Source organism: Pelophylax lessonae, assembly GCF_965119305.1.
Source record: "Pelophylax lessonae genome assembly, chromosome: 1".
NCBI classification, from domain to species: Eukaryota; Metazoa; Chordata; class Amphibia; order Anura; family Ranidae; genus Pelophylax; species Pelophylax lessonae.
This window is the reverse complement of record NC_138768.1, coordinates 753,565,171-753,591,713: the sequence shown is the minus strand read 5'-3', so window position 1 is coordinate 753,591,713 and position 26,543 is coordinate 753,565,171.

Sequence of the window (26,543 nt, the reverse complement as noted above, 5' to 3'; positions counted from 1 at the left end):
GAGAGCCTTGGGTCTTGTGCACATCTCTGGATCGAGATTGGGCTAACGTAAGTATTGGGGGGCTGAGAAAGGAGCTGCACACCTTCATGCATAGAATAAAAATCTTCAGCCCTTACAACCACTTTAAGCATTGACAATAAAACCTAGAAGCTGATTGGTTGCAATGCAAAGCTGCACCAGATTGTGTGTGCGCCAGTTTTTGTGAATCTCGCCTTTTGTGAGTTTGCCTAGATGAGGACCATGGAAGTCAGTTGAGGACCATCAAAGTCATTGTGGAACTAACAGTATCTTTCTTTTACTTGGATGGTCCATGACACAGCTGGCACTATAATTTTGCATAGGAAGTTCACTAACTCCTCATTTTCAACCATCATAGTACTATTTTTGAACCGCCTGGTTTGCCCTATACTGTATACCGCTGTCATAAATTTGCTTAGTAACCCATCGTTGTGATTTTCTATGACACACGGTTGTGATACAGTGTAGTAAAACACATACCATGCTGCTCAGACAATGACACTATGTAGACAAAAAGTAAACTTGATGGATAAGACCACACAGGAGAGCCAGGATTATTTACATTAAACACGACTCCCTACTGTGTACCATCTCAGATGGCCATTGCCTTTCTTCAATAGAGAACTCACTCTAACGTACAAAATACCTTCTTGTTGTACACAGCCGTCAATTCTTACACTTGGTGAGTGAAAGCAGTATGTTGTGTTTATTCTGGTGCTGTTATATTATCTTTTTCTAACAGAATACGTCTAAAAATGTGACACCATGACGTCACTATTATAAATAGCACAAGTAAAGTACAAGTCCCTCTCTTTTGATGAAGCTATTTCATATTTACTAATTAGCTTTCTAACACCGCAGAAGATGGTCTGTTTGGGTTTACAACATCCTTACAAATTTATTGAATTTGCTTGCATACATTTTCTAGAATACAATAGCATATACAGTATACTTTCAGCATGATTCCATCTCTAACTCGGTACAACACTATTACAAGCATACAAAAGACTTGCCACCATCTAGCTTTTAGACAGCTATATGTTTTCCATCATTCCTGATCCAGCAGGACACAGCTAAATATCATTGTAGAGAAAGATGACCTCCATCACGAAGTGGATGCCCAATACTGGAACCGATCAAACACCATACACAGATAGAGCTGGCATTTGGTAAAGCAATTCTACAGAGGACCAAGTCAAAAGAAGCTAAACTACATATGTCACAAGGTTAAAAAAAAAAAATAGTGCTACAAAATAAACAGGAAACCAGTGGGGTTTATGTACTGCATTGTGTTTATTGTGTACCAATGAAATACTGCAAACAGTGAAACAGTTAAGCTGACCATATATGGCTCAAATTTTAACTGATTCCTGCTAAATAAACCAAAATTGTCCTTGCGGCACCACCTGGCACAATAATATTCAATATGAAAATGGAAAGAGTCAGGTGGAAAATTCTCAGCCAAACAGTGACTACATCCCATCAGATACAGTCTGTGCTATGAATCTGCTCACATGAACAGGTTGATTCGGGGGGGGGCATGCTAAAGTGTATTGTCTACTATTGACTATCTGAACTGTATATAATGTTTTGGCAAAATATCTGAGACTGTGAGTGTGCACCCCTTTAGTGCATGATTGGACTGACCTCCGGGATTCAAAGGACTACCCATTCTCTGGGACAATTACTTTTCTGCTTGCTTGTAGCGTTCCCTCTATAAGGATCAGACATTCTTTGACTTTCCTACTTTTTGTCCCTGGATGCCCTTTTCCGGAATGGATACCATGTTGTTCCAGAAAACTGTAATAAATCTGTGATTTCATGAGATTGGGTTGTGCTATATGGATAGTGTTGGCATGTGCTCCTGATTGGGTTGTGCTATATGGATAGTGTTGACATGTGCTCCTGATTGGGTTGTGCTATATGGATAGTGTTGACATGTGCTCCTGATTGGGTTGTGCTATATGGATAGTGTTGACATGTGCTCCCGATTGGGTTGTGCTATATGGATAGTGTTGACATGTGCTCCTGATGAAGATAATCAAACATCTAAAACGCGCTGCGTTGACAAGTGGATGGTGAAATGAAAAAAGATTTGTGAACCCCATATTAAAATACTGGATATGGTGCTTTATAAGTTTTTAATATACTGTACGTATAACAAACTTTTTCTTTTTTTACACATTTTTAAAATGTGTTCTTTGTGCCATTTACAATATGCCCTATAAAGTCCTTCACTACAAATTTATTGGAGTTCTTACTTTAGTAGCCACTGAGAAGCTCTTAGACTGTGCAATGATACAAGAGTATGACTTAGCTCTGGGGCATACGTTAGGGATGTTAAACCTTGCATAACGGTTTAAACAAGAATCAGATGGTTGCATTAAAAATATATTTTAAGATTGTAAGCTCTAACGAGCAGGGCCCTCTGATTCATCCAGTATTGAATTGTATTGTAACTGTACTGTCTGCCCTTGCGTTGTAAAGGTGGCGCTATATAACTCCTGTATAATAAATATTAATATAACACATCCGAACCTTGTCAGTAGATACCCAACAATCTATAGTGAAAAGTTTTCAATATACTCAATGGTATCAACTCAGACTCTTAAAATACAACTAAAGGCAAAAATATTACCATTATTATTGAAAATGAAAGTAAAAGAAAATCCCAAATTTTGTGTTGTCCCCAGAAAAGTAACAGAGAGGAAACCTTTCAATTAGGACATCAATTCTGGTCACCAGGGGATCCCCAAAATATTGCATTATTTTGCAGGGATTTACACTCACTTCCTGTTTGGCTATGGGACAGGACGTGGGGGTAAATCTCCCCAGTGGGGCAACGATGGCAAAATAAACGTTACAGGGATTATAACCCTCTCTTACTCTAACTTACTCAAAATGAAAGTTTTGCCTATAGTTCTACCTTAATAGATGACCCTCCCATTGACGATCCAGCCTCCATTAAAAAGAAATGACACTTCCTAATCTAGGAAGTGTAATTTTTACTTTGATTTTACTTTTACTTTTATTTTTTGAACCCTCCTCCTTATTTAACTTGTTACATGTTAGACCGACTGCCTTCCATTCAACTATTTATTAATCTTCATCCCTAGACCCAGCACTGCCAGTTTGTTCTCAAACTATGCTAACTGTTCATTGTCTTTATTACATTGTCTTTTTGGCCAAATATTACAGCCACATTTATCATTAACCACATTCTCAAATTAAAATATGTATAAAAAAAAATAAACAATATATCATGTGTTAGCAACAAACTAAAATACAATACAGTTTAAACAAAGATACTTTTAACATTGAACATTGACGGTACTCAACAACTGCATGTGTGGATTCTCTAACACTAGAATTCTTTGCACAAGACTCCTGGATTTAATCATCCTAATAAAATCCTTCTGGAATCAAATAATTATCCAAGATGGAACGAAACACTGATTCACTTTGCCACGTTGTAGAAAAATCTAGGTCGAACATTTTACAGAAAATATGTCCAGCTATTAACTTTAGCACCGACTGCGGAATAGGGAGCCTGCCTACAAAGACCAGTAAAAGAACTGCATCCAGTTTCATTGCATGTCACCTCATTTCACCATTTAGTTTTTTCTCCAAGTTGTAAAAGTTTGATATGGAAGGTTGTAAAAGTTGAAGCAAAGAGAATTGAAAAAACAGTAAAAAGCAGATGAACTGATAAAAAACAGCAAAAAACAAATAAAGCAGCTATATCAGAAAAAACAATTATGCTATTTTTGAGAAAAGGTCATTCGAGCTACCCTCCACTGAAAACAATAGATTATGTCTGATTTATTTGTGCAACATATAAAATATTTGGCAAAAACAAATTGCAGAATATCTTTGAAGTTACCTTGTGAAGTTATCTAAAAAATAAAATGTGTCATTGTGCAGGGCAGCTTTATAAATAGGCAAAAATGGTTGTAAAGCAATTTTTCACTTTTACTAAATAAATCCTAATAATGAGGTGGAACTCCAAAAATCATCATTTCAGGATCACCGATACATGCCCACAATAATGTTCTACCTCAATGGTATAGATGCAAGCATCCTTCATTATTTTTTTATTTATTTACAGGTACATAAATAGCACCATCAATTTGAGCAGTGCTTTACATCTATTTGTACATTCACATTAGTCCCTGCACTCAAGAAGTTTACATCTAAGGTCCCTAACTCACATGCATACATACCAGGGCCAATTAGCCTACCAGCATTTCTTTGGACTGTGGTAGGAAACTGGAGTACCCGGAGGAAACCCACATAAGCATAGGCATTATTGATTTTTTTTCTCATTCTTCTTAATTAAAACCTATGAAAACGTATACAGTATATATATATATATATATATATATATTAGGGCTGCCACGACGCGTCGACGTAGTCGAGTAAGTCGACTACAAAAAATCGTCGACGTGTGTGAAAGGCCGCTTGAAGCATTGCCGGCCGGGGTGAAATCCCCCCCCCCCCCCGGGCTCCGTCCACACCGATGTCGGAGACAAGAGGTGAGCGCTGACCGTCTCCAGCACACCCGTACTCCGCCACAGCTTCTGCCGCAACACATTCGCCATCCTCCCCGATCACCCAGGTACTTAGAGATGTCACATGTGCGGCGCTACACTGGCTTGTACTGTACTGTGGCGGCTTGTAATGGTCTGTACTAGGTGGGAGGCCTAACTGAGGGGTCTGTACTGGGAGGGGGGCTTACTAAGTGGTCTGTACTAGGTGGAAGGGCTTATTGAGGGGTCTGCACTGGGAGGGGGGGCTTACTAAGTGGTCTGTACTAGGTGGGAGGGCTCTCTGAGGGGTCTGTACTGGGAGGGGGGGGGGCTTACTAAGTGGTCTGTACTAGGTGGGAGGGCTTACTGTGGGGTCTGTACTGGGAGGGGGCTTACTGAGGGGTCTGTATTAATTACAGGATTAATTAGCTAATCAAAAAAACACTCAATTAAGAAAAAAATATATATATATATAATCGTTACATTAGTCGACTAATCGTAAAAATAATCAATAGATTAGTTGACAGACAAATTAATTGTTAGTTGCAGCCCTAATATATATATTCATATCCAAGTCTGCAATCAAAAGTGCTATCTGTCCTGAACAAAAGAAAAACATTAGGAGGGGTTTCAAAAGCAAAAAAATAGGAAAATGTGAAACTTACACATTGCAAAAATTAGGAAAAGCTTTGGGACTGAATTGGTTATTGAATTATTGACTAAAAAATTGTGATTTTTTAAATATTTGCCTGGACTTCTACTTTACTAATTACAGATCAACTAGATGTACGTGAACAAGAACTTGTCTAGTGACGGGTGATGGCAAATGAGAACTTTTTGATATGTTTGTTTTTTCCATTGGACACTTCAATAGATAAGCATATGGAGAAAGCATTGTGCTCTAAAGACCTGCAAACTGCATCTCAGTTCTTATCTCCCAGAGCTTTCACACAGAGATGACCACTACTAAAAGGGTATAATATTCTACCAATGTAAGTATTATGCTCCCAGATAGAAAAAGTCCAGATCATAAATTTGGGGTTGATTTACTAAAACTGGAAAGTGCAAAATCTGGTGCAGCCCTGCATAGAAAACAATTAGCTTTCAGGTTTTATTGTCAAAGCTTAATTGAACAAGCTGATGTTAGAAGTTGATTGGCTACCATGCACAGCTGCACCAGATATTGCACTCCAGTTTTAGTATATTAAGTGCACAGTCTCACAGATTACGATACCCACACTGTTTCCACTAATAATGCAATCTGGTGTAATCCAGAACTGTCTCATTTTAGGACTGCTCCTAGTGGTCACCATTGGGCTAATGTGGGTTTCTAAGTATACACATCAACTTTAGGAGGTCCATTTAGGTTCTTTGTTACAATACAGCAGGAACTGGCAGTGCCTAACACCTGGCACTTAAGGTATCTTCAAATAAGGCATGTGACCAAGGTTCAGTTAGGATTAAGTGATGTACTATTTTAACCCTTTAAATTAAAAAAATAACTACTTCAACCCAATCATTTGAAGTTAGTTTCTAGACTCAATATACTGTATGTTCTACTACAAGGGAACTCCTTTGGATTTCAACAATTTTAAGACCAATTGAATAAGGATAGGAGAGGGGAATTGAATAAGGATATTCCAGATATGACCGAGCAAGGAATAGGATGAACTTTCTGATTCCTACTTTGACACTGTAATTTCTGCAAAAGATAAACCTATTAAACTATGATATTTTCACAGAGTTTATTTTATTCTCATTACACTGTTCAGAATTGGTAAACATGATACCTCTCTATATCCCAAATGTTTTGCTGTGGCTGGTGAGTTTTTTGCATAAAATGCAGTCCAAAGTGTTTCTAGGGGTGTTTGGTGACAAAGACCTTGGGACTCACAAGAAGACCTTGCTAGCATTACTCATCTTCTATGCAAGGAAAACAATAGTCCTAAATTGGACATCTATTAGTGCTCTAGACAATAATGCCTGGAAACGACTGGTAAATATAGTTTTGCCTCTCTGTAGACTCACCAATGAAGCCAGAGGATGCCCTGCTAAACTCTGATAAAATGTAGGGTAATTTTTTTTCTAGACTTCACCCACACAGCCACATCATTCATTCACAGCGATCTCTGAATGAATAGACTACAAGTCCCGTCTTCCACTGCGGCAGACAGACCTGTAAAGGGCCATACACACTAAGATTTTCTGAAGACTTTTTTCTTCAGATTTACCTTTTCTATGTAGTGCAAGGGCCTGCCAGATTGCATACAAATTGAAAGTGTTTAGGTTTGACCTCATATTATATGGTTTTGGTAAATCTAAAGGAAAAATTCTTCAGAAAATCTTATAGCGTGTATGGCCCATAAGTCTCAATGAACTACAAGAGTGCTAATCAGCGCCCTCGTAGTCCATTGACACTTCCTGCAGCTCAGCAACTCTCTGCCTGTACAGAGGTAAAGGCAGAGAACTGTATGAATTGTTTCCACTGATTAAGGGTGCCGTGCAATGTTCTGCATTTTCCTGAGAAAAAAATTAATAAATGCACATTTTTTTCCTTGCAAAGACATGCTTCACTTTTACACAAAAGTGAACGTATCCTTTAAGCCAGAGACATTCAGGCAACTAGTATTCTGGGAATGAGATCTGCAATGACAAAATTATGAGATTTCTGTAAACTGCTTTACTTCTACTGAAGTCCACACTTTGTAAAATGGTAGGATACTAGAAAATCATACAGAACCAGGTGCCATTGCTGACTTGTTTTAAAAGGAAGAGACTCCAGGGCTGTCCATCTTACGGCGGCCATAAGTGGATCGAAAATCAACCAATTCAGCAGGGACAAGCCAAATTTCAATCCATATATGGGCAGGCTGGCTGTACAGAAGTAGATCTACAGATCCACCTATTTACACCCACCCTTTTGGGTTTTTCCCGAACAATCGTTGCTGCCGCTATAGCTGGCAACACTGATCAATGTGTTCTGACAGTGAGGAGGGCTCCCTGCTGTCAGAATACAATAGCACAACGGGATTGTTTCCCTCATCCAGATTAAGTGTGTGGATGGGGGAATGATTAACCTCCCTGGCGGTAATCCCGAGCGTGACTCGGGGTGGATTTTTTAGTCCAGGATCGGTATCCCCAAGTCACGCTCGGGGTGGATGTGCAGAGAGCGCAGCGGTGTCTCTTACCTTCTCCTGGCGATGATCTCTCATTGCTGTGACCGCCAGCCAAGATCTCCGCCGCTCGTCCGTCGGTGTGATGACTTCCTAGTTCCGTTCCCTGCAGCAGCAATGCTGTATGGGAGCGGAACTAGGGAGGGAAATTCAAAACGTTGCACAAAACACAAACACATAACACATTTTATATTATATATTATATATACCTATATACACACGTATATATATATATATATATATATATATATATATATATATATATATATATATATATATAAAATTATATTATTGATTCCATTATAATTCATGCGTTTATCATGAATTATAATCGAATCAATCATATAATTTTATTAAATATATTATATATTATATAATAAAATTATATTATTGATTCCATTATAATTCATGCGTTTGTGTTTCAAATTTATCACATCTGGGATGTCTACTAGACTCTTGTTTTGGTCACGTTTAAGTCAGTAATTACTAAGAATTGTAGGCCTATAATACATAACGCTAAATTTCCATGAAAAAAATTGTACCGCTTTTGGTACATAATTCCTGACATAATCATACCGCCAGGGAGGTTAATGTATGGCCTACCTTACTCTTGTTTCACTAGTAAGTCACTTACCCACAACAAGCATGAGCACACCAGACATACTGCTATCTGATATATTGATATTTATTTCAGATCAGAAACTCTCCAAGTGGTTATGGATATCACAGGATAGCAGGTCTGTAGTGGTGGACATTTTTTTGATTTCTGAGTTCTGCTCTGCAGATTGAAGTAGCCTACTCCATAGGGTTATGTGAGAATTTCCTAACATCCTACATATTGCAGAGTGGCACTCAGAGACCAGAAGCATGCTAGAACACAGAAATATAGAAACCAACATGTACAGTAGATTTCTGGATTGCAGTCGCGTAGGTTAAGTGTAATTGACAGCTATTACACTTACCACCCCCACACTCCGAGATCAGATCCTCATGGAGATAGATGTAATCATTTCTGCACCTAACAATACTTTTCATAGGCAATGTAAAGTACTAGTGATTTCAGATTCATAACTGCTGTGTATTGTGTCCACCTAAGCAACTGACTGTATCCAATAACATGTCTTCAAAATGAAAAAACAATGAGAAAACGCCTTTCAATTAACAAAATGCAAAGAAGAAAATTGTGACTGTTGCTATATATACAGTTACTTGTTTACAAATAATAACTCTTAAAAATTTACATAATTTGGCTTCTTCTCGATTTATTTAATTCTAAATATATTTATAGTCCAACTCCGGTCAAAAAGCGGTCTTGCGTTGAGAGGATTGGAGGATAAGGTGAGTATATCTCGGCTCTCCAATCCCCTAGACAAAAAATGAGCAGTTAACCCATGCAGTGGGGCTGTCCCCACAAAAAAAAATGCTCAGAGTTGAGCTTTAATACCTAAGTTTTAACACAAACAGAAAAATCAGCACAAGGGACAATGTACAGTTAATATGATGTGTCCCTTGTGCTGATTCTTGTTTTAGGAAAAATCTTCACCTTTTCTATACCCCTGGATCTTGCAGGAAAGGGTGGGCATAGTCAAGCTCTCTTGATAAGAACTACTGACAGCCATTTAGCTGTATGTTTAACCCCCACCACACTGGAAGATTACAGCTGCGGGTGTGTGAGTTTGGGTGGGTGGGGGCCTTCGGCAAAATGAAGAATCAAGGGACATATCATATTAACTGTAAGTTTTATGTCCCTGTTTACATTTTTAGCTGAAAGTAGGATTTAAAGGAGAAGTACAGCCAAAGCTCGTTTGGCTGTACTTTTCCTGTGGATCACGTGTGCAGTTCATTCTGCATTCCTGTGACCCTATTTCAGCTGACAGCGGGCTAAAGCCCACTGTCAGCTGATGTCACAGAGCCAGTCAAGGCTATGAAAAGATCGCGACCATATGGTCGGGATCCACCAAGATACCTGGACTGGCACCTGGCTCAGCCTCTCAGGGAGCCGTCCCCTCCACAGCCCAGTGCTCCAGTGAGTGCAAAGGGGGGGGGGGGTTAAAGTAGACAGCTGTGACTGACAGTCACCAGCTATCACTATCTGCTCATAGAGCACCCAGAACTGAGCGATCAGCAGTGTTCAATCACTTGGTTCTCAGTCTCAGAAGCAGCGGGGGACAGATAGCATTGGACCGATGCTGCACCCACCTACCCGAAGAATGATTTAAAAAAAAAAAGCCAAACTTCTCTTTTAAGAGGATCCGTTTCAGCATGCTGTTGACTGGCATGATGTACCTTTTATATGCTTTTCAAAAAGCAAACCCTTCTTATGAAGTGATTATGAAGGTTTTTGCTGTGTCCCTGCTGAGACAGGAAAGCCAGCCAGAGCAGACACAAGTGTCATCAGTAAATGTGTGTAGCTGTGAAGCAGCCTATGTGAGCTCAGCTTTCCGTAGGCCTCTTCCATCACATACTGCGTGTGCAGCGGCAGCAGCTGGAGCATACTGTGAGCTCCCAGGCGGGGACACCCACCACGTTTGCTGCTACATGATAACCTGTTACATTTCCTTATCACTGATTGCACCTTTTCTCTATAAACCTCAGAAACATGAAACTGCAGTGTGATTTAGGAAAATGCGACATACACAGCACCATGTCATATATTCAACAAGCAATCATTTCATAGATATTTGATGCAATTATTTAAGCATTATTAACGAAACATAGATCCTGGTAAAATTGCAATGTGTAATCAGTGCCAAGCCTTATTCTACATTCAATCCCCACCCTCCATCTCAATCAGGATTTGTTTCGAGCTATTATGACATCACCTATCCATAGATGTCACCTATCAAGGACATTCCAGACATATGTTTCATTGCGCTGATGAATTTCTCTTTATCAACTGAACTCTGATAATACAAAAGCTTTTAACACAAGGCCTAATCTTCCTTTTCACATCTCTACATGAAAGGTGTTCAGATGAGATGCGCTTTTAGATGTTTAAAGCACACAGGCTCCTCTTAAGAAATTGTGTATTGCTTTCATGCTCCCAGCCCTGGGGCCATACATTCCTGCCAGTGTAGATTCAGCTACTTGTAAAGACGGTTTCAGCAGCCAGACAAGGAAGTGTAAGAGAAGCCGGCTGAATGGTATGGTACTGCGAATGGATCAGTGATTGCCACTGATCTCTACAACCCTCGCACATATGTGTGCCGCTAAGCAAGCAACGCATACCAGTATCACTGCAGGTGCCTGATACACAGTTCCTAAAACAGCCTGAATGCAGAGAATGACACTGAAAACACATCAGTGCTGTCACAGATTTCTAACATTCTCATACATAGTATCACTGCATGTGTCCGTTATACTAAACGGCCTAAATACATAGAATGACACTCATCATCACATACATAGAATGACACTTATCACATACAGTACATAGAATGACGCTCATTATCACATACAGTACATAGAATGATGCTCATCATCACATACAGTACATAGAATGACGCTCATCATCACATACAGTACATAGAATGACGCTCATCATCACATACAGTACATAGAATGACGCTCATCATCACATACAGTACATAGAATGACGCTCATCATCACATACAAAGAATGACGCTCATCATCACATACAGTACATAGAATAGCGCTCATAATCACCTATATAGAATGACACTCATCATCACTTATATAGAACAACACTCGTCATCACATACATAGAACAACACTCATAATCACCTATAGAGAATGACACTCATCATCACTTATATAGAATGACACTCATCATCACTTATATAGAATGACACTCATCATCACTTATATAGAACGACACTCGTCATCACACACATAGAACGACACTCATAATCACCTATAGAGAATGACACTCATCATCACTTATATAGAATGACACTCATCATCACTTATATAGAATGACACTCATCATCACTTATATAGAATGACACTCATCATCACTTATATAGAACGACACTCGTCATCACACACATAGAACGACACTCATAATCACCTATATAGAATGACACTCATCATCACTTATATAGAATGACACTCGTCATCACTTATATAGAACGACACTCGTCATCATATACATAGAACAACACTCATCATCACCTATATAGAAGGACACTCATCATCACATACATAGAACAACACTCATCATCACCTACATAGAATGACACTCATCATCACCTACATAGAATGACACTCATCATCACCTACATAGAATGACACTCATCATCACATACATAGAATGACACTCATCATCACCTACATAGAATGACACTCATCATCACATACATAGAATGACACTCATCGTCACCTACATAGAACAACACTCATCATCACATACATAGAACAACATAAAATTACACTTTTTATTACATACATAGAATGACACTCATGATCACATGTCAGGTACTGTATACTGATCTAATATATAAAATAACCCTAAAGAGCAGCGTTAAAACAAAGTGCAACAAAAAAACTTGATGCCATCCCTAGCATAAAATATATGACCAATTCTTTCCAAATCTGCTCCCAAGACATAGGTGGGACCATACAGAGGAGTTGATGGAAACCAATGAGAAAAGGAATGAAAAGAGCAGACAACAGTATGACTTTCAGCCAAGCAGCAGAACATTGGTAATACAGTACTGTGCCTCCCCAGACCCTCACTGCTAGCCACCGCATTCCACAGCCTGGGTCCTTATCTCTGGCAAGTCAAACAGACTCCTATCCCAGCACCCAGGAATCAGAGATTCTGCTCTCCAGCATTACCAGTTCATGGCAATCCCAGCTCACTTACTTGTGTCTGTGCTGCTGTCAGTGCTCCATTCAGGGCTGGCTGGCTGCTAGCCTGTTCACATTCTCCCCCACACAAGAAACACCAGCCTCAGCAGCCGGAAGCTAATTCCAGCTCACAGCTCTCAACTCAGGAAATAATTCCCAGCCCCTCCTTCCCTCTTCCCTACTTCTTCTTTGGAAAGAATGGAAAGTGACCCTGTCTGTAAAAGACTGCTAGTGCCACCTGCTGCACAACAGAGGCAAAGCTTTCAGGGAAGGTATAAAATAGAGTAATGGGTTAAATTCGAGTGCTAAAATCATAGCAGTATATAAAAAGGCACTGCATTTTATTCAGTTCCTCCCTTCTATTCATTCACACAATAGTTCGCGATACATAAAAATGATGCTTATAGTAACTAAATAATAAGATGAAGTGGTAATGCAGTGGCATTTTGCCCACAACTGAATAAATTAATGATTTTTTTTTGGTTTTGTTTTTGTTTTTTTATTCATTTTATTTCCCTTAAGCTGGCTATACATTATATAATCTTCTTCTACAAATTTCCTTTAGATTTACCAAAACCAGATAATATGAGCTCAAGCCTAAACACTTACAAATTGCATGCAATCAGGCAGGTCCCTTGTACTACATAATTGAAGGTTACAAAAATACATAAGACATAACAAACAACAACAACAACAAAAAAAAACAAGGGAAAAAATGACAAATTTCAAAGACATCCGACAAACATAATCATAGCAAAAAAAAAAAAAAACAAAAGAGCTGCAATTTACAGTATTTAACCACTTCAATACAGGGCCCTTTCACCCCCTTCCTGCCCAGGCCAATTTTCAGCTTTCAGCGCTGTCGCACTTTGAATGAAAATTGCGCGGTCATGCTCCACTGTACCCATATGAAATTTGTATCATTTTTTTCACACAAATAGAGCTTTTTTTTTGGTGGTATTTTTTCACCACTGCGTTTTTTTATTTTTTTATTTAAAAAAAAGACAGAAAATTTTGAGAAAAAAAAGTTTTTCTTACTTTCTGTCAGTAAATTTTGAAAACAAGTCATTTTTCTCCTTCACTGATGTGCGTTAATGAGGCAGTACTGATAGGCTGCAATTATGGGCACTGATGAGGTGGTACTTATGGGCACTGATGAGGTGGCATTTATAAGCACTGATGAGATGGCACTGATGAGAAGGTACTAATATGCCACACTGATGGGCACTGATAGGTGGAACTGATAGGCGGCACTGATGAGCACCGATAGGTGGCACTGATGAGCACTGATAAACGGCACTGATGAGCACCGATAGGCGGCACTGATGAGCAATGATAGGCGGCACTGATGGGCACTGACAGGCAGCACTGATGAGCACTGATGGGCAGCACAGATGAGCAGGCACTGACTGGCAACACTGTGGGCACTGCTTGTGGGCACTGATGGGCATTGGTTGGGGTGACTTATGGGCACTGTTTTTTTACTTTTCTGTAATCAGGGCACTGATGATCAGTGCCCTGATTACCTGTCCTAGACTCCCCTTTGAGGAGGAGTTGCTGATCAGCTCTCCTTGCCACATACTCTGACAGTGTGAGGCGAGGAGAGCCGATAAACGGCACTAAATCTAACTGGCTGTGATTGGACACAGTCGATCATTTGGGTAAAGAGCCGTGTCATTGGCTCTTAACCAAGACCGGGGACACAGCGCGGCCACGATCGCCGCACTGCACGCCCCCATGGGCAAGCGAGAGAGGCCATTCTGGGGCGCCGTCATATGATGTTGTCCCAGAATTTGAGCCGCACCGCTCCAGCGTCATTTGACAATGGGCGGGCAGCAAGTGGTTAAAGAAAAAAAAAAAAAGAGTGGAAAAACACCAATCCAAACCTGCTCTGGGAATTATACTCCTGTATGGCAGAATGAGCCTTATACATGTTTGGGCATGGCTGTCTTTAATTCAGGGCAAAAGGGGCAGCTGCCCAGGGCCCATTCATTGTTGTAGGACCCAAAGCAACTGTCCCTTGAACCAGCCCTGATAAGTCAAGTGGATTCATTTTCCCCTTGTTTCTATTTAGCTCAGTACAGGTAAGTCACGTCCCCACAGTGTCTTCTCTACTAACTAGCTCCTCCTCTCCCTCTTAGCTCTGTCTGAGTGGATTGAGTCTCTTCCCCAACAATGTGCTGCTTTCCGACCCTCCCATCCCTCCTCTGTGGGCGGCTGCTGGGTAAATTCATTCTGCACAGTGAGTAGACTTGTTGACGTAAACATGTCCTGCACTGAGCCAGGCTTCCCTCACCACTTCTCCACCCCCAACAATATCCCCCTCTCTGCTTCTCCACCCCCAACAATAACCCCCTCTCCTCTTCTCCATCCTCAACAACAACCCCCCTCTCTGCTTCTCCACCCTTGAGAAACACCCCTCCATGCTTCTCCACCTTCAGCAATAACCCCCCTCCCTGCTTCTTCACCCTCAACAATAACCCCCTCCCTGCCTCTCCACCCTCAGCAATAACACCCCTTCCCGCTTCTCCACCCTCAACCATAACCCCCCTCCCCGCTTCTTCACCCTAAACAATAACCCCCTTCCTCTCAGCAATAACCCCCTTCTCTGCTTCTCTACCCTCAACAATAACCCCTTCCTGCTGCTCCACTCTCAAAAATAACCCCCCTCCCTGCTTCTCCACCTTCAGCAATAACCCCCTGCCTGCTTCTCCACCTTCAGCAATAACCCCCTGCCTGCTTCTCCACCCTCAACAATAACCCTCCTCCCTGCTTCTTAAACCCTTAACATTAACCCCCTCCCTGCTTCTCCACCCTCAACAAAAAAACCCCTCCCTGCTTGTTCACCCACAACAATAACCCCCCCCCCTCCCCCGCCTCTCTACCCTTAACAATAACCCTCCTTTCTGCTTAACCACTCTCAGCACTAACCCCCTCCCTGCTTCTTCACCCTCAACAATTACCTCCCACCCACCTCTCCACCCCCAACAATAACCTCCCTTCCTGCCTTTCCACCTCCAACAATAACCCCCCCCTCCCCACCCTCAACAATAGCCCTCAGTTCTGCAGAAACAGCAGCGGGCTGACGGTTCATGAGTGCCAACGTAGTATGGGGGGGGGAGGGGTTACTGTGTAATGATGGGGGATGGGGGATAGTATGGGGGGAGGGGGTCCTGTGTAATTATTGGGGTAGTATGGGGAAGGGGGGTCCCATGTTTCGATGGGGATAGTATGTGTAATGAGAGCCCCGTGTAATGATGGTTGTAGTATGGGGGAGGGAGTCCTGTGTAATGATGGGGGGGAGAGGGCAAAACTGTATGGGGGGCCCAAGAAAAGGTTTGCCGAGGATCCAATCAATATTAAAGACGGCCCTGTGTTTGGGCATAAATATTCCTCACTCAAAAAGAACATATTAAGGAGATATATGAATACATTACCATAGTAACCTATCTAAGATACCTTCCAGTAGGGTTGCTTGAGGCGCTTTTGGCCATACAGACCATATTTTTTTTAATTTATTAGGGGATCCTCTTTTTTAAAAGCTCAATATATTTCAAAGAGAGAAAGCAACCTCCTAATCCAACCGTTTACTGCTCAAGGGGCAAGTGAGAGCCACTTCCTAGCCACTAACGTCTTTGCCAAAAACAGGAGACAATTAATAACCAGCATTGAAGAGTTATTCAACTCCAAAAACTCAGCTCCCCAAAACGCAGCCAACAGGGACAGAGGAAATTTGAATATCATTTTTAACGTTTTATCATTCCACTATTTCTTTACAATATCTAAATAGTTTGGGACATGCCATAACATATGGATCAGATCGCCAGGGTTTCAACGACATCTAGGACAAAAAGGGGAATCTCTAACTCAGTGTTTCTCAACCTTTTTTCCATCAAGGCACCCTTTAAAATTATGGACAATCTCGAGGCACCCTCCAAAATTGTGGACAGTTGAGGCACCCCATTCTAAAATGGAAAAACTATTCTGATAGGACACCCGACGTTAAAAGGTTATTTTTATTCTTCCAAAGCAAATACACTTTTGCAAACTGGTACTGACCAGTATTCGTATGTTTCTATTCTCCTTCAGTTTTTTTTACAATCACTTAGCTAATAAAACCCCAAAGCTGATAGGGGGAGGCAAAGGAGGGTCAAACATAGATGATATGCTGGCAACTGACATCTTCCTTATCAACTGAGGATGTTATTGCTCGTTAGGAGGTTGGCAGCTAGAAGATTGTAATGGTGTACAATAAAAATGTGTGGCTTTTTGTAACTAAAAGGCAGATTTCATCCACCCACAGGCTTGTACAAAACTTTGGGGCAATTTTTAGGCATTTTTGTCAAGGCACCCCTTAAGAAACCTCAAATCACCCCAGGTGTCTGGGTACCCTGGTTGAAAAAGGCTTCTCTAACTCCAAATTTTATGTAACCACTCAGCTGTCCTATTTGTGCTTTTTAATATATTTAACTGTGTCATCATGAATGGTTATTTAAACTCTGTATATTGCTACACAATATGCAAATGTTATATAAATGAAGACGATAGATTAAAAACGTGAGATAATGAGATTACAATTCAAAATGTATAAATAGATTATAAATACAAATGAAGGATATCCAACTTAAAATCTTGATGAAACATGCACCGTATGTGAACATAAAAGAATGTCAGTCACACTCTACTTAGCTCTTCTTGCAGCATTTTGTAATAATCCATAAACTGACTACATACAGTGATATCCCCAACCAAAACCCAGCTTTTCTTGATGCATTTTACCACTCCTGGCTTGCTCACAAGGATAAGAGAGATTGTGAGGAAGCTAGGAGTGACAAAACACAAAGGCTGACATTCTTTTTTGTGGGGACGGACTGCTGTGGCTGGCACCCCGGTTGTCCATCTACAAGGGAGGCGTGTGTTTATACACCATATGTGAGTATTAGCATGCCTACTGAAAGTTCTGAGAAATGTATAATAGGGTCACATGTCAACCTCTTTTTGGATATTGCAAGAGATTTTATAGCTGTCTGTATCATTATCTGAAAAATTTCCCCTTACTTCCTGTATAGTCATCAGTGTTGGTAGTAACTGCGTTTAAGTAAACGGCGTTACTTAACGCAGTTACTTTTGAGGGTAACGAGTAATCTATCAGATTACTCATTTTGTCTCTGTAACGCAGCTGCCGCTACTTTCGGCTGCGTTACCGCAATTACATCTACCTCCACTAGATGGCAGTAGATTTAATTGTATTCAGGGGTCGGCAAGGTGTCTGCACACGGACACTGGTGTCCGTGAGCGGTCCTTGCAGTGTCCGCCGCGCCGAAACTAGTGACTCACTCTGCCCGTCTGCTGAAATCGGATCGCTCGGGGGCTGAGCCTCAGGCCTCCCTCGGGTTGTCCGCTCCCGCCTCCTGTTCGGCAGTGGCACCGCCCACAAAGTGGAGTCGTGGTGAAGACTGGAGAGAGACCTGCGTGCGCGGCTGAGCAGTGATCTCTCTGTGACTGACTGTCCAGCGCGGGAGAAGAACAGAGGAGGATTGTAACGTTAGGTAAGGTTGTGGTGGACTCACTGGACTGGAGGCCTGGGAACCCTGCTTGGCCTGCTGTAAGGGGGAATGTCACCCTGACCTGCTGTAAGGGGGATCTAGGGGGGACCTGGGATGGCTGACCTGCCTGCCATTGCCTGCTCTAACAAAGGGATATTTATAAATATGGGGGACCCTCACCCTGTCCTAGGCCTGCTCTAAAGGGGGATCTAGGGGGCTCTAAAGGGGTATTTATAAATATGGGGGACCCTCACCCTGTCCTAAGCCTGCTCTAATTGGGGATCTAGGGGGTTGCCTGCTCTAAAGGGGTATTTACAAATATGGGGGACCCTCACCCTGAGCCCCCTAGATCCCCCTTTAGAGAAGGCCTAGGCCAGAGTGAGGGTCCCCCATATTTATAAATACCCCTTTAGAACCCCCTAGATCCCCCTTTAGAGCAGGCCTAGGCCAGGGTGAGGGTCCCCCATATTTATAAATACCCCTTTAGAGCCCCCTAGATCCCCCTTTAGAGAAGGCCTAGGCCAGAGTGAGGGTCCCCAATATTTATAAATACCCCTTTAGAACCCCCTAGATCCCCCTTTAGAGCAGGCCTAGGCCAGGGTGAGGGTCCCCCATATTTATAAATACCCCTTTAGAGCAGGAAATGGCAGGCAGGTCAGCCATCCCAGGTCCCCCCCTAGATCCCCCTTTAGAGCAGGCCTAGGCCAGGGTGAGGGTCCCCCATATTTATAAATACCCCTTTAGAGCAGCAATGGCAGGCAGGTCAGCCATCCCAGGTCCTCCCTAGATCCCCCTTTAGAGCAGGCCAGGGTGAGGGTCCCCCATATTTATACATCCCCCTTTAGAGCAGGCAAGGGACTCCTATGGGGGACCTGCCTGCACTAAAGGGGGATCTATGGGGGATGGTTGACCTGCCTGCCCTTGTCTGTTCTAAAAGGGGATCTATGGGGGACCTGCATGCCCTTGCCTGCTCTAAAGGGTGATGTATAATTATGGGGCACCCTCGCCCTGGCCTGCTCTAAAGGGGGATCTATGGGGGACCTGCCTCCCTTGCCTGCTCTAAAGGGGGATGCATAAATATGGGGGACCCTCACCCTGGTCAGGCCTGCTCTAAAGAGGGATCTATGGGGCACCTACCTGCATTACAGCGGGATCTATGGGGACCTGCCTGCTCTAAAGGGGGATCTACGGGAGACCTGCCCTGGCCTGCACTAAATGGGGATCTATGGGGGACCTGCCCTGGCCTGCACTAAAGGGGATCTACGGGAGACCTGCCCTGGCCTGCACTGAAGGGGGATCTATGGGGGACCTTACTTTTGCCAGACTGGCAAAATATATATAAAACAACCAGTGGCAGTTACTTACAAAACGATATAGTCCAGGAGACTCCACCACCACCACAGGGCACTGGGCAGCAGGAAGTCCACCACCACCAGTCCACCAATGGTCCAACGCACACAGCCAGCCCAGAAGAGGAGAGAGGCACAGACAGGCAGGCCTGAGGCCTGCAGGAGGACGGAGCCAGAGGGACCCAGACAACAGTGTGCCTGCCAGGCCAGAGGCCACACCACCACCAGCAAGCCCAGCACAGCAGGTACCAAAAAAAAAAAACTCAGTCAGTCACAGACAGTCAGGATTCAGGTCTCAGACCCCCACCAGCCACCACCCACCGGCCACCACACCACCACCAGCAGCGTGCCACACCACCAGTGTGCCACACCGCCACCACCACCAGTGTTCCACACCGCCACCACCACCAGTGTTCCACACCACCACCACCACCAGTGTTCAACACCGCCACCACCACCAGTGTGCCACACTGCCACCACTCGTGTGCCACACCACCAACAGCCAGCCACTCCAGGCCGCAGGTACCAGAAAACAAAACAAAATATAGTTACTCACAGTCAGGAGGACTCAGGACTCAGACCCCCACAGTGTGCCACACCGCCACCACTATTAAAGATCTCATAGAACATAATTGCATTATAGAATATTAAAAAAAAAAGTCAGTTACTTTGCTGAGTAACTAATTACTTTTTCAATGTGGTAACTGAGTCAGTAACTCAATTACTTTTTGGGAAAAGTAATTTGTAACTGTAACTAATTACTTTTTTAAAGTAAGATGACCAACACTGATAGTCATGTGGGCAGGAAATCAAGAAAACCTATCCATTGGAAAAACAGTAAAAGTATATATTAAAACCCCTTGCCGACCAGTCACTGGGACTGTACTGCGGCAAAGTAGCTCGATTCCGTCCAGCGACGTAGACCTACGTCGCTGGACTCCTCCCCTTGTGGGCGGAGCTCGCGCGCCGCCGGAGGCTCGCTCCCGCTGTTTTCAGTCACAGCGGGAGTCGGGCCAGGGGAGGAGTGGCGGTGATCACCGCCGCTCTTCCCTGATCGTCGGGGGAATCGAGTTTGGAGATCCGCCCGCTTGTGTAAACAAAGCGGACGGATCTCATAAGTGACAAACAGTGACAGATTGCAGGGTTCAGCATAGCTGAACATGCAATCTGTCCCTGTGTCACTCAGTCACCTCCCCGCACACGCGTTAGTAAGCACCAGGCATGCATTAACCCCTCCCTCTCCAATAAAATTAACCCCTTCACTGCCAGTGTCATTTTTACAGTAACAGTGCATATTTATAGCACTGATTACTGTAGAAATGTCACTGGTACCCCCAAAAGTGTCAAAAATGTCAGTCAAGGGTCCGATCTGTCCGCCGCAATGTCACAGTCCCGCAAAAAAAAAATCGCAGATCGCCGCCATTACTCGTTACAAAAAAAACACCAAAAATGACAGAAATCTTTCCCTTAGTTAGTAAACACAATAACTTTTGCGCAAACCAATCAAAATACGCTTATTGTGATTTTTTTTACCAAACATAGGTAGCAAAAAACAAAATGGCCAAAAAATTTAAAAAAAATTTGATTTTTACATTTTTTGGGGGGGGGGAATTTCATATAAAAAAATGTGAAAAATATTGTTATTTTTTCAAAATTTACGCTCTTTTTTTGTTTATAGCGCAAAAAGTAAAAATCGCACAGGTGATCAAATACCACCAAAAGAAAGCTCTGTTTGTGGGTAAAAAAGGACGTAAATTTTGTTTGGGTACGGCGTCGCACGGCCGCGCAATTGTCACTGGACGTAAGACAGCAAAATCCTCCGATGGTAAAGTGGTTAATATAATGTGGAAATTTTCGATCCTTTGATAGTCTTTTAATGTTGTCTTTGTCCCCATTGAGGAGATCTTTTTTTACTTTACATGCTGTGACACAGGCAGAAGGTTAGAAGAAACCTTCTCAATGGGAAAGTTCCACTTTGAAATCATACCCTACTGCATACATTGTATACGTAATGGAATTTAGACAATGATCTCATCAAACTATGGCATGCACTGTACATTCTGCAGTTGGATGGTATTTAGCCACTGGCCTCCCTTTTCCTTTGCCCTCCGATCATAACAAGCATAAAGGGATTATACCAAATATTGGTTTACTTGCCAAAAGGTGATATGCATTGATAAAAAAGTGTAAACAATGTTGTAAAATGTTAACTGAAAACTTAATAAAAAATTAAAGTTAAAAAAAATAAAAAGTGATTTGCCATGGAGAAAAATAATAGTGTACATACAGTATCTCCCAAAAGTGAGTACACCCCTCACATTTTTGTAAATATTTTATGATATCTTTTCATGTGACAACACTGAAGAAATTACACTTTGCTACAATGTAAAGTAGTGAGTGTACAGTTTGTATAACACTGTAAATTTGCTGTCCCCTCAAAATAACTCAACACACAGCTATTAATGTCTAAACTGCTGGCAACAAATGTGAGTACACCCCTAAGTTACAATGTCCAAACTGGGCCCAAAGTGTCAAATTTTTTGTGACCACCATTATTTTCCAGCACTGCCTTAACCCTCTTAGGCATGGAGTTCATCAGAGCTTTACAGGTTGCCACTGGAGCCCTCTTCCACTCCTCCATGACGAAGCTGGTGGATGTTAGAGACCTTGCGCTCATCCACCTTCCATTTACGTAGGTCTGGAGACATTCTTGCCAGTCCATCACCTTTACCCTCAGCTTCTTTAGCAAGGCAGTGGTCATCTTGGAGGTGTGTTTGGGGTCATTATCATGTTGGAATATTGCCCTGTGGCTCAGTCTCTGAAGGGAGGGGATTATGCTCTGCTTCAGTATTTCACAGTACATGTTGGCATTCATGGTTCCCTCAATGAACTGTAGCTTCCCAGTGCCGGCAGCACTCATGCATCCCAAGACCATGACACTCCCACCAATATGCTTGAATGTAGGCAAGACACACTTGTCTTTGTACTCCTCACCTGGTTGCCACCACACACGCTTGACACCATCTGAACTAAATAAGTTTATCTTGGTTTCATCAGACCACAGGACATGGGTTCCCGTAATCCATGTCCTTAGTCTGCTTGTCCTCAGCAACTGTTTGCGGGCTTTCTTGTGCATCATCTTTAGAAGCCATGCAGACCAATTTGATGCAGTGAGCAGCATATGGTCTGAGCACTGACAAGCTGAGCCCCCACCCCTTCAACCTCTGCAGCAATCCTAGCAGCACTCATACATCTATTTCCCAAAGACAACCTCTGGATATGAGGCTAAGCACGTGCACTCAACTTCTTTGGTCAACCATGGCGAGGCCTGTTCTGAGTGGAATCTGTCCTGTTAAACTGCTGTATGGTCGTGGCCACCGTGCTGCAGCTCAGTTTCAGGGTCTTGGCAATCTTCTTATAGCCTAGGCCATCTTCATGTAGAGCAACAATTATTTTTTTTTTTAGATCCTTTAGAGAGTTCTTTGCCATGTTCAACTTCCAGTGATTAGTATGAGAGAGTGAGAGCGATAACACCAAATTTAACACACCTGCTCCCCATTCACACCTGTGACCTTGTAACACTAACGAGTCACATGACAACGGGGAGGTAAAATAGCTAATTGGGCCCAATTTGGACATTTTAACTTAGGGTGTACTCACCTTTGTTGCCAACGGTTTAGACATTAATTGCTGTGTGTTGAGTTATTTTAAAGGGTTAAGCAAATTTACACTGTTATACAAGCTGTACACTCACAACTTTACATTGTAGCAAAGTGTAATAATTTCTTCAGTGTTGTCACATGAAAAGATATAATAAAATATTTACAAAAATGTGAGGGGTGTACTCACTTTTGTGAGATACTGTAAGTATAATTGTAGGGTCAACAGTAGTTTTATCTACAGAAGTAATATTGCTTAAAGCAGAACTCTAGGCAAGTAGGCAGATAAAATACATACAGTATGTACAGGCTGCTTACCTGCCAAAGGATTTATTTTTCTGTGTAAGGAGGCTCAGAATAAGGCAAATAAGGGACTTCCATTAAAAAAAATAATAAATTAATAATGCATTAACTACTTTTGGACCGCCCACTTTGTATTTACATTGCTAATTTGACATTAAATACTGGAGTTATGGCAGCAGATAGCAGCCATAACCCTGGTATTTTCTTACACAGCCAGCGGTCCTCTTTCACATAAAAGTGGTCCCAGCGGCAGTTTCACCAAAGGATCACTTTTATGGGTGGTGGGAGAGGTGCATACCCCACTCCCGCAGCTTCCCGAGCGTTTTCCTGACTTACCAGAGCCGTTGGTAGCGGAGAAAAATGACCCAATCCCTTGTGTTGCTGAGCAGAAAGTCGAGTGAGGGCAAAATGGCCCCAACTCGACTCTATACTCTTTGAGGACCAGAGCGACGTCAAAAGTCACTTCTGCCCAATTGCCTTAAAGGGCCAAAATTTTTTTTAATAAAAAAATACTTTTTTTTTTCTTTTTTTTATTGCTTTTAAGGGGAAATGTGAGATCTGAGATCTTTTTTGACTCCAGAACTCACATTTAAGAGGATCTGTCATGCTTATTTCTTTTGCAAGGGATGTTTACATTTCTTGTAATAGGAATAAAAGTGATCAAAACAAAAATTCTTAAAGGGACAGTGACAGTGTAAAAATAAAAAGTAAAATAAATAAGAAAAAAAAAATTTAAAGTGCCCCGTCCCTCCGAGCTTGCTCGCAGAAGCGAACGCATACACAAGTCACGCCCACATATGTAAACGGTGTTCAAACCACACATGTAAGGTAATTTTCAAGCATGACATGTTAGGTATCAATTTACTCAGTGTAACATTATCTTTCACGTTATAGAAAAAAATTGGTCTAACCTTACGAATTTCTTATTTTTTAATTAAAAAAAGAGTATTTTTTCCAAAAAAAAATTGCGCTTGTAAGACCACGGCGCAAATACGGTGTGACATAAATTATTGCAATGATCTCCATTTTATTCTCTAGGGTCTCTGCTAAAAAAAGTATATATTGTTTGGGGATCCTAAGTCATTTTCTAGCAAAAAAAATACTGATTTTAACTTGTAAACAACAAGTCAGAAATAGGCCTGGTCCTTCAGTGGTTAATGAACACTGATCTGCATGAATTTGGATCTTTTATATCTGCCTGGGTTTCAGCTAAAATTCTCCAAAATGGATCTAAACCCTAACTGGATGACATTTAGTCCAAAGCACTGTGTATCTTGATCTCCTTCAGCCTTTTTGCAGTCTTTTCCTGTCTACGTGCTCACTGTTGATGATAATGGCAAGACATAAATTTGCATGAGAGTGGACATGGCCGCTCACAATCTCCTCCAGAAATTCATGTAAAAGAATGACAACAAAGGACAGCAACCGTGGAGACAGTTGTTCCCCCATACCAGCAAGTTCCTGAACAACGGGTTTTATTCAAATAACTCATAAATGATAATCCTGCATTATTTAAAGGTCACAGCATAAGCTTTATGTATTAATAACATCAGCATTGTAATAGCAATACAAACAATAGGTATATTTGACAACACAATATAATCTAACACAATATAATCTAACACAATATAATCTTACTTTAACCTCCCTGGCGGTAATCCCGATCGTGACTCGGGGTGGATTTTTTAGGTCAAGATCGGTAACCCCGAGTCACGCTCGGGGTAGATGTGCAGAGAGCGCAGCGGTGTCTCTTACCTTCTCCTGGCGATCCAGCGATGATCTCTCATTGCTGTGACCGCCAGCCGAGAGTCGTGCCGCTCGTCTGTCGGTCTGATGACTTCCTAGTTCCGTTCCCTGCAGCAGCAATGCTGCATGGGAGCGGAACTAGGGAGGGAAATTAAAAAAAAAACGTTGCACAAAACACAAACACATAACACATTTTATATTATATATATATATATATATATATATATATATACCGGTATATATATATATATATATATATATGCATATATATACCGTATTTTCCGACGTATAAGACGACTGGGCGTATAAGACGACCCCCCTAATTTTCATCTACCAGTAAGACTTATACTTAGGTTACCTTGGAGATATTATACTCGGCATATAAGACGACCCCCACTTTTTTGAGGTTCAAAAGTAGTCTTATACGCCAGAAAATACAGTGTGTATATGTATATATATATATATATATATATATATATATATATATATATATATATATGAACACACACACATATATATATATAAAATTATATTATTGATTCAATTATAATTCATGCGTTATATAATATATATATATATATATATATATATATATATATATATATATATATATATATATGTGTGTATATATATATATATATATATATATATATATATATATATATATATATATATACACATATATATATATACACACACACACATATATCTATATATAATATATAATGCATGAATTATAATCTAATCAATAATATAATTTTATTATATATATTATATATTAAATAATAAAATTATATTATTGATTCGATTATAATTCATGCGTTTGTGTTTCAAATTTATCACATCTGGGATGTCTACTAGACTCTTGTTTTGGTCAGGTTTAAGTCAGTAATTACTAAGAATTGTAGGCCTATAATACATAACGCCAAATTTCCATGAAAAAAATTGTACCGCTTTTGGTATGTAATTCCTGACAGAATCATACCGCCAGGGAGGTTAAAAAAAAAACTCCTTTTATGTTAAAAAAAAAAACTCCTTTTATGTTGTGAGTTCTGCCTGTCTGCTAGCCATCTCTCTTTACAACTTCCTTGATTCCCTGCATGCTTTGCAGCATCCCCTCTGTTGTTTGCTTGCAATTTCTAAGAACTATATATCCCATGGTACCTTGGTGCCTGCAAGCAGTGATTCCTCTACTGACTCTGCCTCCTAAAACTCCTCCTCTTAGTATCTCTAGTTCAGGGAGAAGGCTCTATGAAATAAGTGCAAAAAAACAGAATTTTTGTAAAATCTTACCGTAAAATTCCTTTCTCTGAGTTCTCCGACAGTCGCCGCCCATTCAAACAGTCTTCACTAATGGGGTATTGCTTCGTCTCCGCAGGAGTTTCTAGGCATAAAACTTGTAAAAGAA